Genomic DNA, 17,805 nt, shown 5'->3' on the forward strand with positions numbered 1-17,805 from the left:
TATCGGTTTCCCACGCCTGTAATCCTAGGTACTTGGGAGGCAGAGATTGAGAGATCGTTTGAGACCCCCATCTCCTGAATAACCACAGCAAAAATGGACTGGAGGTGTGGCTCAAGCCTGCTTTGCAAGAGCAAATCCTTGAATTCAATCACCAGTCTTCCCCCCGCCCTCAAAAAAAAAAAAAAAAAACAAAAAACAAAAAACAAAAAAAAAGAAAAGAGCCGAGGTGGCCAGGGGCAGGGACTTTGCTGATTGGTGCTCCATGAGAGAGTCTGACTTGAGGCGTTGGAGACGTTGCTTTGAGGCAGGATAGATAAAGGAAACTGAGGCATGGGAAACAGCCAGAGATTTACAAATAAGTATTGTACTAATGAATACCTCGATTAAAAACATAGATACTGCTTTTTCTGCTTTAAACCTTACACTCCCTCAGTAAACTGCAACATTTACTAAAAAGAAAAAAAAAAAAGGAAAAAGAACATCTTTCTCCTTCTGATGTTGCCCTCTTGCCCAAAAGTAATTAGTGAGCTCTGAGAACTGAACAAGGATATCTTAAAGAAAGAGGCTTATCTTGGGAAAGAACTTTGGAAAATGACTCCCCTGGGAACAAAAAGTAGCTGCAAAGAAAAATACTTATCACAAAGATGGACACCTGTCCTGAAGGGAGCATCTGGCAGGACCCAGACTTTGTTTAAAAGGATGTTCAAACATGCCATAGTGACACAAATTTAATGAGCGGACGAATAGATAAAACAGTGTAACAACAAAAATGATAAAATATACTAGTTGCAGAACAAAGAGGAGCATTCTTTCCTAAGAGAAATTTGAGTCAAACCCCCAGTCCACTTTTTCATCATAAATACCCCTGATGTTAGAGCACTCCTTGCACCTGTTTTCTTTTCTTCTTCTTCTTCTTTGTTTTTTTGGCGGTACTGAGGATGGAATCCAGAGCCTCGTGCATGCTAGGCAAACATTCAACCAGTAAGCTATATCCCCAGCCTTCTCCTTGCACCTGTTATCATATGTGCCCGTACCCATGTCTAGGTTGTGCACTATCTTTCTATCTTTGCATTGCTTTACTAATAAACCTTTTTGGTCTCTACCTCAACGTGTCCTAAAATTCTTTTTTTGCAATATCACAAACTCGGTACCCAAGTGCCAGGCGGAGACTTCCTCCTTTGGAGACCTCCTCGTTGTAGTGTCATCGGTTCTGGAAACAGTCCCTTTACTGCCTCTGAAAAAAAGGTCTAAAAGTAAAAATATACATGTGTTTGTGTATAAATATATGTGGGAATATAAATATATATTGACAGTCTGAGGGAGGTGGACAGGCAGAAAACGGAGGACTACTGGGAGACAAATGAGTGGCAGAAAACCAGCTTCTGGCAGAAACCCCGGATTGTTCTACCAGGCCTCGTTACCCACTGCCTCTGCAGTGGGTGGACAGGAGGAGCAGCTCGGAGACAGGCGTGGCTGAAAGGGGGGCGTGGCCAAAGGGAGCTGGGCGTGATTGGAGGAGGTGGGCGTGATTGGAGGAGGTGGGCGTGGCCGGGTCGCGGCGAGATTAGCCTGGGACAAGAGTAGCCCGAGGAAGGCGCTTGTGGAGGGGGCGTGGCCGGAGAGAGGCCAGCATGGTCGGAGGAGGCTGGTGTAGCGGGGTTGAGGAGAATTTAGTTGTGTACGAGTTTCGCCGGGGGCGAGCGCCGCAGCTTCGGCTAATTTCCGCGCTCTGCCTGCACGTGACGCTGGTCCGCTAGACCACTCTTGTCCCTTCCTGGCGCTGAGGGCTGGAGGTTCACCTGCCATGACAGCGCAGACTGAGTGTTCAGCGACCGCGGACTCCTCTGCATCACCGTGTACCCCGAGTCCAGGAAACGTAGCCTTCCCTTCGGATTTGGGAAGGGAACACCGCGAGGCCGTCTCTGGAGAACGGTAGAAGGGAATGAGGGAATCTATGTGTTTTAATTTGAAATTGCGCGTGAGCTGCTGAAGGCATGGGTATGGGAGAAAAGATTCCGCGAGTGACCTTCAGAATTCGGGCTTCCTCAGGCCCACCTGCCTTTCCAGTCTCTTGGCTCAGGGCTGTGGGCCATACCGCCTTGCTGAAATCAGACCATGACCCGCGGAGGTGCTTGTCCTGAGTTCCACAGCCACTCCACAGACCATCAGGCATTTGTACTTGCTTTTCTGATGCTTTGATCAGGTGCTAGGTTTGCATGGTTCAGAATACAGATTGGACACGGTGAGAAGCTGCCTCCCACCAATGTACTTAATTTAATAGTTTACTTGGTAAGTGACTGCTGGATGCCTGCTAAGTGCCAGCCCTGTTCCTGGGGACACAGCAGAGCTCAGCAAATAGTTCCTGCCCTCAGGAAGTGTATCAGACAGTTAAACCCAGGGGGAGGTCCTCTTTAATAAAGTTACCTTTAAGCAGACGAGGTGAGGAAATAATTTTATACGGGTAACAGAGCAGAACTCTGGCCCAAAAGCTCAGTCAGGAGTACCCTTTGTCTGCCCAGAAGATGTGTTCAGAAAGAAGTGGAAAGGAGGCTTTGATGTCACAAGGAAATTGATGAGGACAGTGGCTTTGACTCAGCATTAAAAATCTGGGAAGGGCACCTGAGCAGATGAGGGACAGGATCTGACTTAGGTCTTACTGAATTACTGTTACTATGGTGTGGAACACTATCTTCCTCTGCCCCAGGTATTCCATGGTTTTAGGGAGGTTCCCTTCTGTGTTAGTTTCCAATAATTGATGTAATAAATCACTACAAATTTAGTGGCTTAAAACAACATATATTTATAATTTTAATGTTTTGGAGGGCAGAAGTCTGAAATGGGGCTGGAGGTGTGGCTCAGTAGTAGATTGCTTGCCTAGGAGGCCCTGGGTTCAATCTCCAGTACAACAAATTAAAAAATTCAAAGGAGATTTCACTAAGTAAAACCAAGCTATGTGCAAAGCTGGTTCCTTCTCCAGGCTTTAGGCTTCATTGGTCAAATCTTCCTGAGTCTCTTATAAGGACTTCTGTGATTACATTTAGGGGCTACTTGGATAACCCAGGATAATTCACCTAATTTGAGATTATTAATTTACAAAGTTCTTTCTGCCATGTAAGGTAAATTACAGGTTTCTGGGATTAGGATGTGAACATCTTTAGGTGCTCTTAGTCAGTATCCCACACTGACATTTGATCTCACTGAAGGAGAACTGTTGGTTGGCCCATCTGTTCATCTGTGTCTGGGAGGTGGGTCAAGTTCTCTAGACTATTGTCTTTCCATTTCAGTGGCAAGAAATTCCAGTAGCCCCCATAACTAGAAGAAGAAAGCAAAGTCCTGTAGAAGATCTCTGTTTGAGTCTCAAACCAAAACTGAGTGACACAGTCCTCTAGTCATAAAGAAGGCTGAAATTGGGCTGGTGGAGTGGCTTAGTGGTAGAGCACCTGCCTAGCAAATGTGAGGCCCTGAGTTCAAACCCCATTACTGCAAAAAAATTACTGGTTAAACACTGTGATCAAGGGCAATTTATACTAGGGATGTTTTGACATTTGCAACTCAATAAGTGTAATACATTACTAATGATATTAAGAATAAAAACTATATGACCATTCCAAGAGATGCAGGAAAAGCATTTGATAAAATTCAGCTTCCTTTCATTATATGAACTCTCAAGTAATTTGGTGTAGAAGGAACATTGTGGAAGACATTAAAGTCTGTATTTGACAAACCCACAGCCGATATCACACTGAACAGGGAAAAGCTGAAATAAAACAGAGACTCCTTTTCAAATTAGTATTGGAAGCCTTACCCAGGGAAAGAAAAAGACATAAAGGACATCCAGTTAGGAAAGGAAGACGTCAAATAATTCTTGTTTGTATAGGATAGGAATTTTACATAGACGAAAAACCTAAAAACTTCATGAAATGTTTAGAATTGCTAAACTAATTCAGTGAATTTCAAGATACAAAAATCAACATATGAAATGAGTAGCATTTTTATGTACCAATAATGAACTTGCAGAAAAATAAATTAGGACAGTAATCCCATTCATAGTAGTTACCAAAGAAAAATCTAGGAGTAAATTTAAACAATGAAATGAAAGATTTCTATAATTAAAAAATTGCAAGCCAGGTGCCAGTGGCTTACTCCTGTAATCCTAGCTACTCTGGAGGCAGAAATCAGAAGGATTGAGATTAGAAGCTAGCCCTAGGCAAATAGATCGCAAGACCCTTTCATGAAAAAGGACTGGTGGAGTAGCTCAAGTAGTAGAGTGCCTGCCTAGCAAACATGAGGCTCTGAGTTCAAACTCCAGTGCCACAAAAAAAATTGCAGGAAAAGACTGGAAAAAATTTAAGAGGACATGCAAAATGAAAAGATATTCCATGTTCATGTATGGGAAGAATTAATATTGTCAAAATTATCATAATACATCAATGATCTACAGAGTCAATGAAATCTTCATAAATACCAATGACATTCTTCACCTAAAATTCACTGGTTCCATAAAAGACCTCGAATAGCCAGAGCAATCCTGCCCCAAGACAAAAGCAAAACAAAACAAAAATAAAGCAAAACAGTAAAGGAAAACCCTACTTCAAACCATATTAAAAAGCTGTAGTAACCAAATCAGCATAGTTTTGGAATAAAAACTGGCACACAGACCAGTGGAACAGAATAGAGAATCCAGGAATTAATCCACATACACAAAACAAACTCACTTTTGACAAAGGCACCAAGAATACACATTGTAGATAGTCTTCAATAAATAGTGGCTGGGCATCTATAACTATCTCCTAATCCTAATCCTAGCTAGTCAGGAGGCAGAAATCAGGAGGATTGTGTTTGAAGCCAGCCCTGGACAAATAGTTATTGAGACCTTATCTTGAAAATATTCAACACAAGAAACCCTTCTCACCAAGATGGTGCTGAAAATGAAGAAGGAAGCTCCTGTTCCTCCCAAAGCCAAAGCCAAACCAAAAGCTTTGAAGGCCAAGAAAGCAGTGCTGAAAGGTGTCCATAGCCACAAAAAGAAGGTAGGCATGTCACCCACCTTCAGGAACTCCAGAGGTAGCCCAAATGCCTTAGGAAGAATGCCCCCAGGAGAAACAAGCTTGACCACTACACCATCATCAAGTTTCCCCTGACCACTGAGTCAGTCATGAAGACAGAAGATAACACACTTGTGTTCATTGTAAATGTCAAGACCAACAAGCACCAGATCAAACAGGCTGTGAAGAAGCTCTATTACATTGATGTGGCTAAGTCAATACCTTGATCTGGCCTGATGGAAAGAAGAAGGCATATGTTCAACTGACTCCTGATTGTGATGCTTTGGATGTTGCCAACAAAATTGGCATCATCCAAACTGAGTCCAGCTGGCTAATTCTAAATATACATTTTTTCACCATAAAAAAAAGAAGCCAGGCACTGGTGGCTCACACCTGTAATCCTAGCTACTGAGGAGGCAGAGAACAGAATAGTGGTTCGAAGTCAGCCCAGGCAAATAGTTTGCGAGGCCCTATCTTGAAAAAAAACCATCATGAAAAAGGGCTGGTGGAGTGGCTCAAGGCATAGGCCCTGAGTTCAAACCCTAGTACTGCAAAAAAAAATTATCCAGCACAAAACTCAAGTGGTAGAATACCTTCCTAGCAAGCATGAGGACCTGAGCTCAAACCCCAGTACTGCCAAAAGTAAATAAATAAAAAAACAGTGATAGGGGAGTCTTTACTGCCATTTCCTGGGTGGGGAGGACTGTGGTTCAATGCTAATCTAGGCAAATAGTTTGAGAGACCCCCCTCAAAGTAAAATAACAGGAGCAAAATGGACTGGAGGTATGGCTTAAGCAGCAAAACACCTGCTTTGCAAATGTAAAGCCCTGAGTTCAAACTCCAATCCCACTAAAAAAATGATCTGAAAGGACACTGCACAAAAGAGGTACACAAATTGGCAACCAGTATATGAGAAATATGCAATATCATATCACTAATCATCACTGAAGGCAAATCAGAACTATGATGTATTATTTTTTGCCAGTTAGAATGGTTAGTATAAAAAAGACAAAAATAACAAATGCTGGTAAAATGGGGAGAAGAGAACTCATAAATTCTTTGTGGTAATGTTAATCAGTATAGTGGTTATGAAAAACATGTAGATTTCTTTAAAAACTAAAAAGATAACTGCCATATAATCCAGCTATCCCACTACTGGATGAATGTCCAAAGAAAATGAGATCCTTATGTCAAGGGATAGGGGCACTCCCATGTTTGTTGCCTCACATGGCCAAGTATAGAGTCAGTAAGGTATCTATCCATAGAAGAATGCATAAAGAAAGCATTATGTACACACACACACACACACACTAGAATATACTCAGTTATAAAAAGAATGAAGTCTTATCTTTCGTGTCAGAGTAGATGGAATTGGAAGGTATCATGTCAGTTGAAATAATCCAGGAATAGGAAGAAAATTACAACCTGTTCTCACTCGTTTGTTGAAGTAATGGATCACATAGAAGGAAGTGGGATATTGGAAACTAGATACTGAGAAGTGTAGAGGGGCTGCAGATGGATAGAGGTTGAAAATGCTCCCTATCAAGCTTCTGTTCCACATAAGACTTAGAAGTTAAGGGAGTAGAAAAGCTGTAAATTTCTGTCTTTGAGTAGAGGATTCCTGACTATATGTGTGCTAGATATCAAACCCTAGAAATTCTTTAAGTTTTTTTACTAGCATATATTGATTGTGCCAAAGGGTTTCTTTGTAATATTTCCATACATGCATATAATGTACTTCGATCAAATTCACTATTTCCATTGTTCTTTCTTATCCCCCTACCACCATTTTAAAACAATTTTAACAGGTTTTGTTATTACCTATGTATGAAGCACTTTGATCATATTCACCCCACTTTTCCCTCTCCTTTCCCCTCCTCTCTCCTGTTGCTTCCTACCCCCAAACAGTCCCCCCCCATTTTACACTTGTGTCACTCATTTTTTAGGTTTAGATTCTGCATATGAGAGAGAACATGTAATATTTGTCTTTCTCAATCTGGCTTATTTCACTTAACATGAGCCCTGGTTCCATCTATTTTCCTGCAAATGACATAATTTCATTCTTCTTTTTGGCTAAATAATACTCCACTATATGTACATACCACATTTTAAAAATCCATTCACCAGTTGATGGATACCCAGGCTGATTCCACAGTTTGGCTAGTGTGAATAGTGTCGCTATAAACATGGGTGTGCAGTTGTCTTTCTTGTATGTTGATTTACACTCTTCAGGTGTATGTCCAGGAATGAAGCTATTATATGGTGGTTCTATTTTTGGTTTTTTGAGGAACCTCCACACTGATTTCCATAGCGTTGCACCAGTTTACATTCCCACTAACAGTGTTATAAGAGTTCCTTCCCCCAACATCCTTACCAGCATCTGCTGTTTGTTTTCTTGATGAAGGCTGTTCTGCCTGGAGTGAGATGAAATCTTAGTTTTCATTTGTATTTCCTTTATGGCTAAGGTTGTTAAACATTTCATCATGTACTTCTTAGCCATTTGTGCTTCTTCTTTGGAGAACTGTCTGTTCAATTCACATGGCCATTTATTAATTGGATGTTTTTGGTGTTTATTTTTGAGCTCTTTATATATTCTGGACATTAATCCTTTATCCTGTGAATACCTTGTAAAGATTTTTCTCCCATTCTGTGTGTTTTCTTGTCATTCTGAAAAGTGTTTCCTTTGTTGTGAAGAAGATTCTTAATTTAATGTAATCCTGTTTGTCAATTCTTTTTTTAAAATTTTTATTTTTTTATTGTTCAAATGTGCATAAAATGCTGGGTCATTTCTCCTCCCTGTCCCCACCCCCTCCCTTGCCACCCACTCTGCCCCCTCCCTACCCCCCACTCCCTCGATACCCAGCAGAAACTATTTTGCCCTGATCTCTAATTTTGTTGAAGAGAGATTATAAGCAATAATAGCAAGGAACAAGGGTTTTTGCTAGTTGAGATAAGGATAGCTATAAAGGGAGTTGACTCACATTAATTTCCTGTGCATATGTGTTACCTTTTAGATTAATTCTTTTTGATCTAACCTTTTCTCTAGTTCCTGGTCCCCTTCTCCTATTGGCCTCAGTTGTTTTTAAGGTATCTGCTTTAGTTTCTCTGTGTTGAGGGCAACAAATGCTAGCTAATTTTTTAGGTGTCTTACCTATCCTCATATCTCCCTTGTGTGCACCTGCTTTTATCTTGTGATCAAAGTTCAATCCCCTTGTTGTGTTTGCCCTTGATCTAATTTCCACATATGAGGGAGAACATTCGATTTTTGGTCTTTTGGGCCAGGCTAACCTCACTCAGAATGATGTTCTAAAATTCCATCCATTTACCAGCGAATGATAACATTTTGTTCTTCTTCATGGCTACAAAAATTCCATTGTGTATAGATACCACATTTCTTAATCCATTCATCAGTAGTGGGGCATCTTGGCTGTTTCCATAACTTGGGTATTGTGAATAGTGCTGCAATAAACATGGGTGTGCAGGTGCCTCTGGAGTAACCTGTGTCACAGTCTTTTGGGTATATCCCCAAGAGAGGTATTGCTGGATCAAATGGTAGATCAATGTTTAGCTTTTTAAGTAGCCTTCAAATTTTTTTTCCAGAGTGGTTGTACTAGTTTACATTCCCACCAACAGTGTAAGAGGGTTCCTTTTTCCCTGAATCCTTGCCAACCACTGTTGTTGGTGGTGTTGCTAATGATGGCTATCTAACAGGGGTGAGGTGGAATCTTAGTGTGGTTTTAATTTGCATTTCCATATTGCTAGAGATGGTGAGCATTTTTTCATGTGTCTTTTGGCCATTTGAATTTCTTCTTTTGAGAAAGTTCTGTTTAGTTCACTTGCCCATTTCTTTATTGGTTCATTAGTTTTGGCAGAATTTAGTTTTTTAAGTTCCCTATATATTCTGGTTATCAGTCCTTTGTCTGATGTGTAGCTGGCAAATATTTTCTCCCACTCTGTGGGTGTTCTCTTCAGTTTAGAGAACATTTCTTTTGTTGAGCAGAAACTTTTTAGTTTTATGAAGTCCCATTTATCTATGCTATCTCTTAGTTTCTGTGCTGCTAGGGTTCCATTTAGAAAGTTCTTACCTATACCTACTAACTCCAGAGAATTTCCTACTCTTTCCTGTATCAACTTTAGAGTTTGGGGTCTAATATTAAGATCCTTGATCCATTTTGAGTTAATATTGGTATAGGGTGATATACATGGATCTAGTTTCAGTTTTTTGCAGACTGCTAATCAGTTTTCCCAGCAGTTTTTGTTAAGAGGCTGCTTTTTCTCCATTGTATATTTTTAGCGCCTTTGTCAAAGACAAGTTGGTTACAGTTGTGTGGCTTCATATCTGGGTCCTCTATTCTGTTCCACTGGTCTTCATGTCTGTTTTTGTGCCAGTACCATGCTGTTTTTATTGTTATTGCTTTGTAATATAGTTTGAAGTCAGGTATCGTGATACCTTCAGCATTGTTCTTTTGACTGAGTATGGCCTTGGCTATTCGTGGCCTCTTGTGTTTCCATATAAATTTATTGGTAGATTTTTCAGTCTCTTTAATGAATGTCATTGGAATTTTGATGGGAATTGCATTAAACATGTAGATTACTTTTGGGAGTATCGACATTTTTTACTATGTTGATTCTACCAATCCATGAGCATGGAAGATCTCTCCACTTTCTATAGTCTTCCTCAATCTCTTTCTTCAGAAGTTTATAGTTTTCCTTGTAGAGGTTGTTCACATCCTTTGTTAGGTTTACACCCAGGTATTTGATTTTTTTTGAGGCTATTGTAAATGGAATTGTTTTCATATATTCTTTCTCAGTTTGTTCATTATTAGTGTATAGAAATGCTAATGATTTTTCTATGTTGATTTTATATCCTGCTACCTTGCTGTAGCTATTAATGGTGTCTAAGAGCTTCTGAGTAGAGTTTTTTTGGTCTTTAAGGTATAGGATCATGTCGTCTGCAAATAGGGTTATTTTGACAGTTTCTTTACCTATTTGTATTCCTTTTATTCCTTCTTCTTGCCTAATTGCTCTGGCTAGGAATTCCAGTACTATGTTGAATAGGAGTGGAAATAGTGGGCATCCTTGTCTGGTTCCTGATTTTAGAGAGAATGGTTTCAGTTTTTTCCATTAAGCATAATGCTGGCTGTAGGTTTGTCATATATAGCTTTTATAATATTGAGGTACTTTCCTTCTATTCCTAGTTTTCTTAGAGCTTTAATCATGAAATGGTCTTGGATCTTATCAAAGGCTTTTCCTGCATCTATTGAGATGATCAAGTGGTTATTGTCTTTGCTTCTGTTAATGTCGTTTATTATGTTTATTGATTTTCATATGTTGAACCACCCCAGCATTCCTGGGATGAAGCCTATTTGGTCATGGTGAATAATCTTTTTGATGTTGAATTTGGTTTGCCATTATTTTGTTGAGGATTTTTGCATCAATGTTCATTAAGGAGATTGGTATATAGTTCTCCTTTTTGGAGGTGTCTTTGCCTGGTTTTGGGATAAGTGTAATACTGGCTTCATAAAATGTGTTAGGCAGTTTTCTTTCCCTTTCTATTTCATGGAACAGATTAAGGAGGGTTGGTGTCACTTCTCCTTTAAAGGTCTGATAGAATTCAGCAGAGAATCCATCAGGTCCTGGACTTTTCTTTTTGGGGAGACTCTTGATTGCTGCTTCAATTTCATTTTGTGTTATAGATCTATTCAGGTGATTAATTTCCTCTTGGTTCAGTTTTGGATGATCATATGTATCTAGAAATCTGTCCATTTCTTTAAGATTTTCAAATTTATTTGAATATAGGTTCTCGAAGTAGTCTCTGATGATTTCCTGGACTTCCATGGTGTTTGTTGTTATCTCCCCTTTTGCATCCCTGATTCTACTAATTTGAGTTTTTTCTCTCCTCATTTTAGTCAGATTTGCCATGGGCCCATTGAACTTGTTTATTTTTTCAAAGAACCAACTTTTTGTTTCATTAATTCTTTGTATGGTTTTTTTTGGTTTCTATTTCGTTGATTTCAGCTCCTATTTTTATTATTCCTCTCCTATTTGTTTTGGGATTTGCTTGTTCTTGTTTTTCTAGTAGTTTGAGATGTGTCATTAGATCATTGATTTGGGATCTTTCAGTCTTTTCAATATATGCACTCATGGCTGTAAACTTTCCTCTTAGGACTGCCTTTGCTGTGTCTCATAGGTTCTGGTAGGTTGTGTTTTCATTTTCATTGACTTCCAGGAACTTTTTAATTTCCTCTTTTATTTCATCAATGACCCTTTGTTCATTAAGTAATGACTTATTCAGTTTCCAGCTGTTTGCCTGTTTTTGTCTTTACTTTTGTTGTTGGGTTCTAGTTTTATTGCATTGTGATCAGATGTATGAAATGTATAATTTCTATTTTCTTATATTTGCTGAGGCTTGCTTTGTGACCTAGGATATGATCTATTTTGGAGAAGGTTCCACGGGCTGCTGAGAAGAATGTATATTGTGTAGAAGTTGGATGAAATGTTCTGTAGACGTCAAGTAAGTCCATTTGATCCATTGTATATTTTAGATCTTGGATTTCTTTATTGATTTTTTGTTTGGATGACCTATCTATTGATGATAATGGGTGTTAAAGTCTCCCACAACCACTGTGTTGGAGTTAATATATGCTTTTAGGTCTTTCAGGGTATGTTTGATGAAATTGGGTGCATTGACATTGGGTACATATAGGTTGGTAATTATTATTTCCTTTTGGTCTATTTCCCCTTTTATTAGTATGGAATGTCCTTCTTTATCTCATTTGATCAATGTAGGTTTGAAGTCTACTTTGTCAGAGATAAGTACTGCTACTCCTGCCTGTTTTCAGGGGCCAATGGCTTGGTAAATCTTCTTCCAGCCTTTCATCCTAAGCCTATGCTTATTTCTGTCGGTGAGATGGGTCTTCTGTAAGCAACAAATTATTGGATATTCCTTTTTAATCCATTTCATCAAACAGTGCCTTTTGAGGGGAGAATTAAGTCCATTAACATTAAGTGTTCGTACTGATAGGTATGTCGTGATTCCTGTCATTTAGTTGTCTTAGTTATTTGAAGGTTTGATTGTGTGTAACTAAGTTGAGGTTACTCTGTACTTTCTTGCTTTCTCTTTTCCTGTAGTTTGGTGCTGCCTGCCCTTTCATGGTTATGTTGGGTTTCACTTTCTGTGTGCAGAATCCCTTGAACAATCTTTTGTAGTGATTGCTTGTGGTCACATATTGTTTTAGTTTCTGCTTATCATGGAAGACTTTTATTGCTCCATCTATTTTGAATGATAGTTTTGCTGGGTAGAGTAACCTGGGGTTGAAGTTATTTTCATTCAGTGCCCAGAAGATCTCACCCCACGCTCTTCTTGCTTTTAATGTTTCTGTTGAGAAGTCTGCTGTGATTTTGATGGGTTTACCTTTGTATGTTATTTGTTTTTTCTCTTACAGCCTTCAATATTCTTTCCCTAGTTTCTGAACTTGTTGTTTTAATGATGATATGTCATGTGGTAGTTCTATTTTGATCTGGTCTGTTTGGTGTTCTGGAGTTCTCTTGTATCTGTATGGGAATATCTTTCTCTAGATTTGGGAAATTTTCTGTTATTATTTTGTTGAATATATTACGCATTCCCTTTGCTTGCACCTCTTCTCCTTCTTCGATGCCCATGATTCTCAAGTTTGGTCTTTTGATGGAGTCAGTGAGTTCTTGCATTTTCTTTTCACAGGTCTTGAGTTGTTTAATTAATAGTTCTTTGGTTTTTCCTTTAATTACCATTTCATCTTTGAGTTCTGAGATTCTGTCTTCTGTTTGTTCTGTTCTGCTGGATTGGCCTTCCATTTTTTTTTTGCAATTCTGTTCCATTCTTTTTTCTGAGGTTTTGTATATCCTGGGTCATTTCCTCTTTAATGTTGCCTATTTTTGTCCTGAGTTCATTTATCTCTTTATTAATCATGTTCTCTGTTTCACTTTGGAGTTTGTACAGTGCTTCTATGGTTTCCTTTGCTTTTTCAAATTCTCTATTTTTGTTGTTGGAATTTCTTGTTGAGTGTCTCCTGTACATTTTGATTGACCATATCCAGTATCTTCTCTATAAAATTCTCATTGAGTACGTGTAGTATTTCTTCTTTTAAATTATTCTTGTCGGCTTCATTGGGTTCTTTGACATAGTTTTTCTCATTTTGTTGGAGTCTGGATCTGAGTATCTGTTTTCTTTATTTTCCTCTGGTTCCTGTACTAATTTTTTGCTGTGGGGAAACTGGTTTCCCTGTTTTTTCTGTCTTCCTGTCATTGCCTTGGTGTTGTTATTGTCTCTGTACTGTGTGCAAGTAAGTATTTTCTGGCTTGTAATAATAGCACTATTGATTTTTAGAATGCAAGGGTGAGAGGGAATGGTAAGCAAAGAAGTTAAAGGAAAAGGGAGAAACAAATAATCAAGTAGAAAAGAAAACAAAACAAAGAAACAAACAAAAAAACTTTCAAAGATATAAACAGGGAGAGATAGTGTACTAATTAAGCGTAAGCTGAAAACGCATTACAGAGACAGAGAGAGGATTGAAAATTAAAAAGAAAAAGAATAAAGATAAGAATAAAAATAAAGAATAAGTAAACAAAAGAAAAAAAACCTCCAAGGTCAAATACAATGAAGTTTCACTCTTAATAATTTTGGTGTTCATCTCTCAGCCTCCAATCCTGGAGATGGTGCCTCAGATGTTGTTTTGTAGTTGTCTCATCAAAGGGGAAACATAAAATAGAACAAAACCACACAAAACAAAAAACAAGCAAACAAACAAACAAACAAAAAAAGCAAAGAACCCAAAAAAACCCACGAAGTGTCCCAAGTTCAAATGCAATACAGTTTCAGTAATTTTTTCAACATGCATGTGTAGTTTAGTTGTTTTCTCATCAAAGGTAGGGAGAGGAAAATAAAGAGCCTGGAGACATGTCTGTGAATGGCTATCTGCAGCTGTGGCTTGCCTGCCCACTGCTGTCAGCCTGCTGTTGCTGGAGGCATTATTTTTGCAGATCTCTGGGGTGAGCTTAGCACTCACCTGGCCTTGCAGGCTTTGTTTACTCAGAGTTCTCCTGTGTGTGAGCTGTTGCTACAAGCTTTCCCCTTTCCAAGCACACTGGGGGAGGTGACACTGCACCCGCTTTCTCAGGCCTGCTTATTTATTTACAGCTCACATGGGAAGTGGGTCTTCCTCCCTCTTCTGTGGAGTTTTCCTCCCTCTGCCACTCTTACAAGCTTTCCTGCTCCTGGTTGCTGGGCGTGTGCCGCTGCTTCCACCCTCTCCAGCCAGGCCCAGCTTGTTTATTTACAGTTCCAGGAGGGATTCCCCTCCCACCCTCTTGGGCTCTCGGGGCACCCCACCCTCTTTGCTATGTGTCTTTATTCTTCTTGCTTATTACTCAGTTTCTCTTTTTTCCCTAGGTGGGGGTTGGTCTGTCCAGGGGGCTATGCTGATCTGGCCCAGGGTTGTCTGTGGAAGTACTGTGTATCACTTAACTCACCTTGTCCACGTCTTCCCAAGCTGTCTGGGCGCTGGCGTCTGGTGGTGGCCTGGGGGGCCCTCCTGATTTCTCCATTCAATGTGAAGTGGAGATGCTCTGCGCAGGCTGGAGGTGTGGAGGGATCAAAGTTTTGCCTCTTCTCGGTGACCTTGCCTGCAATGTGTGTCTCCAGCATCTCTCCAAGATTTCACTTTAGGAGGCATGCTTTCTGCTTCCTCCCTCTAGCCACCATCTTGGCTGTTTGTCAATTCTTGCTCTTATTTTCTGAGCAATTGGAGTCCTAGTCAGAAAGGAAAAAAGTACCCTAATACATGTTGATGGGAATGTAAATCAGTCTGGCTACTGGGGAGATCAGTATGGAAACTGATTAGTTTCCAGGAAACTAAATATGGAACTACCCTATTATTCAGCTATAGCACTAAGGAGTGTACGTCAGCATGCAGCAGAGATGCCTGCACATCATGTTTATGGCACACCACATACAATAGCCAAGCTATGGAATCAGCTTAGGTGCTCAGCAACTGATGATTAGATAAATAAAATGTGGTACATATATGTAATGAAATATTATTCATTCATAAAGAAGAATGAAATTATGTTGTTTGTAGAAAAATGGATGTAACTGGAAATTATGTTAAGTGAAATAAGCCAAGTTCAGAAAGACAAATATCACATATTTTCACTCATATGTGGATTCTACACCTAAAAATAAAATAACAGCATGGCATGACTGTTTGGGGGGAGGGAACCAGCAGGAAGGGGAGGGAGAGTTAATATGATAGAAATAAATTATACATATGTACAAAAATAGCATAATGGAAACCACTGAAAACTGTTAAAAAGGGGCCACATATAATCCCAGCTACTTGAGAGGTGGAGATCTGGAAATTGTGGTTAGACACTAGTCTGGCAAAATGTGAGCAAGACCTCATCTCAACCAACAAGCTGGGTGTGGTGGTGCACACCTGTGATCTTAGCTATGCAGGAGGCCATAGTTAGGAGAATGGGGGTCTGAGGCTAGCTGTGGCAAAACCTGAGACCCTACCAAAAATAACTAAAGCAAAAAAGAATTGTGGACAAGGTTCAAGTCTACCAAGTATGGGGCCCTGAGTTCAATTTCCAGTACTACAAAAAAAAAAAAAAACCTGGAAGTGGGTTTAGGAAAGATGGGTGAATTTGACCAAAGTACATTGTATGTATGTATCTAAACACTTAATGAAATCCCATTGCACAATTAACTTATGTTGGTAAAAATTTAAAAAGTTAATGATAAACTAGAACTAATGTAATGTTGAAAAAATATGGAATAACATTTTTAAACAATATGAAGAATAAATAGCATAAATAGTAAACATTATTGATGTAAAATTTAATTTATCGAGACACCAATAATAAAGAAGCTTATGCAAATAAATTAGAAAGTACAGAGGAAAAATGTAAAAGCACAGAGGATTTCCTGTGAAATATAGGGTATCATATTTAAATTAAAGCCAAGCACTGGTGTCATATGCCTGTAAATCCTAGCTATTTGGGAGGCTGAGAGTGGGTGTATCTTGATACCCCATCTCCAAAAATAACCAAAGCAAAATGGATTGGAGGTGCAGCTCAATCAGTAGAGCACCTACTTTGCAAGTATGAAGCCTTGAGTTCAAACTCCAATCCCACCAAAAAAAAAAAAATAAGATACTAAGTAGAGCTGGACACTGGTGGCTCATGCCTGTAATCCTAGTTACTCAGGAGGCAGAGATCAGGAGGATTGCAGTTGGAAGCCATCCTGGGCAAATAGTTTGCAAGACTCAATGTTGAAAAAACCCATCATAACAAAGGAGTGTCTCAAGGTGTAGACTATGAGTTCAAATTCCAATACCACAAAAGATAAAAGGATAAGTAAATGGAAAAGTATAAATAATTTTTTAATATTTTAAAGCATTAACTAAAAATTCTGATAGCTTTAATCTCAGTCTCTCAGTCACATTAGGTGACATTTAGCTATTGGTTATGAAACACATCAGGTTGTAGGAATAAATATTAAAAATGACCAGTGATTTTATGAAAAAACACAAATTGAAGCCGCACTAAGATAACACTTCACACCACTTAGCATAATCAAAAGAGATTAATGATGTGGGTGAGTGTGTGGAGAGATTAGGACACTCACACAGTGCTGATGGGGTTGGAAAATGAAGCAGCCCCTTTGGAAACAATTTTGACAGTTCCTCAAATGTTAACATATTTTTACTATATGATCCAGAAGTTTCATTATTAACTGTATTCCCAATATCATGAGATCTTGTATGTGGACATTTATAAAAAGCAATATTCATAATAGCCAGAAACCAGAAAATGGAAACAACCTGAGTGTGCATCAGTGAATGATGGTGAAATATGGTGTATGCATGCAATGTATTCAGCCATAAAAAGGAATGAGGCAGCAGTAGCCTTTGCTTCTTTGCCCACCTGCCCACCATCTTCTTTCCTTTTAAATGGTGTCCTAATAAGTCTCTGCCTTTGCTGCTTTTCCAATCTCATCAAACTCTTTTATCAACCTACAATTCCAAAATCCATGGCATCTGGTAGCCCATAGGAGGATTTGAAGCTTATGGGATCATATCTTTCTAGGGACTTCATCTTTCTTTTTCCACATTGATACACCCCTTTGCAATCTTCACCTGCAACACATGGCACAGTAGGAAACAGGAGGCTGGGCAAATGAATCTGTGCAAGCTGTGGGTGACTATTTTCCTCCATCTTTACTTTCACTTTCAAATCCCTCTGACTTTCCTTGGAGACACCATCTTTGCCTGTTGGAAGATGATCTGGAGCCAATGGTGAGTCACCCCTTTTCCCTTCACTCAGTCTTTGGAGTCCCTTCATTTCTGAGGGTTGCACTTGGTCTTTGGGGTCCTTCTGACTAGTGAGATTTTGTTATTAGAGGTTGCACCTTGGTCCCCTGTGGACATTTTGGTCCCCATCTTTCTAGATGGGATGTACCATGAAGAGTTAGGGCACCATAAATGGTCTTTGGAGTCCCCTTGTTTCTTGGGGATGCACTCAGTTTTTGGAGTCCCCTCTTCTCCTCCCCCCTTTGGTAATTGAAGGTCCCTCTGCTTAGACGAGATGTCACTATCAGAAGTCATACCTCAGTCCACTGTGGACAGCTTGTAGTGTCCCATCTCTCTCACTGGGATGCTCCAACAAGACTTAGGATGCTGGAAAAACCCTTCCCCCATGCTGTGTTACCCTCTTACTCACC

The 17,805-nt window shown here is 39.5% G+C and overlaps 1 pseudogene; it reads left to right on the forward strand.

The window, feature by feature from the left end:
• Positions 1–1,563: 1,563 nt before the first annotated feature.
• On the forward strand, positions 1,564–7,691 carry LOC141418004 (large ribosomal subunit protein uL23 pseudogene; annotated as a pseudogene).
• The last annotated feature ends 10,114 nt before the right edge of the window (positions 7,692–17,805 follow it).

Source organism: Castor canadensis, chromosome 16 (assembly GCF_047511655.1).
Source record: "Castor canadensis chromosome 16, mCasCan1.hap1v2, whole genome shotgun sequence".
Taxonomy (NCBI): domain Eukaryota; kingdom Metazoa; phylum Chordata; class Mammalia; order Rodentia; family Castoridae; genus Castor; species Castor canadensis.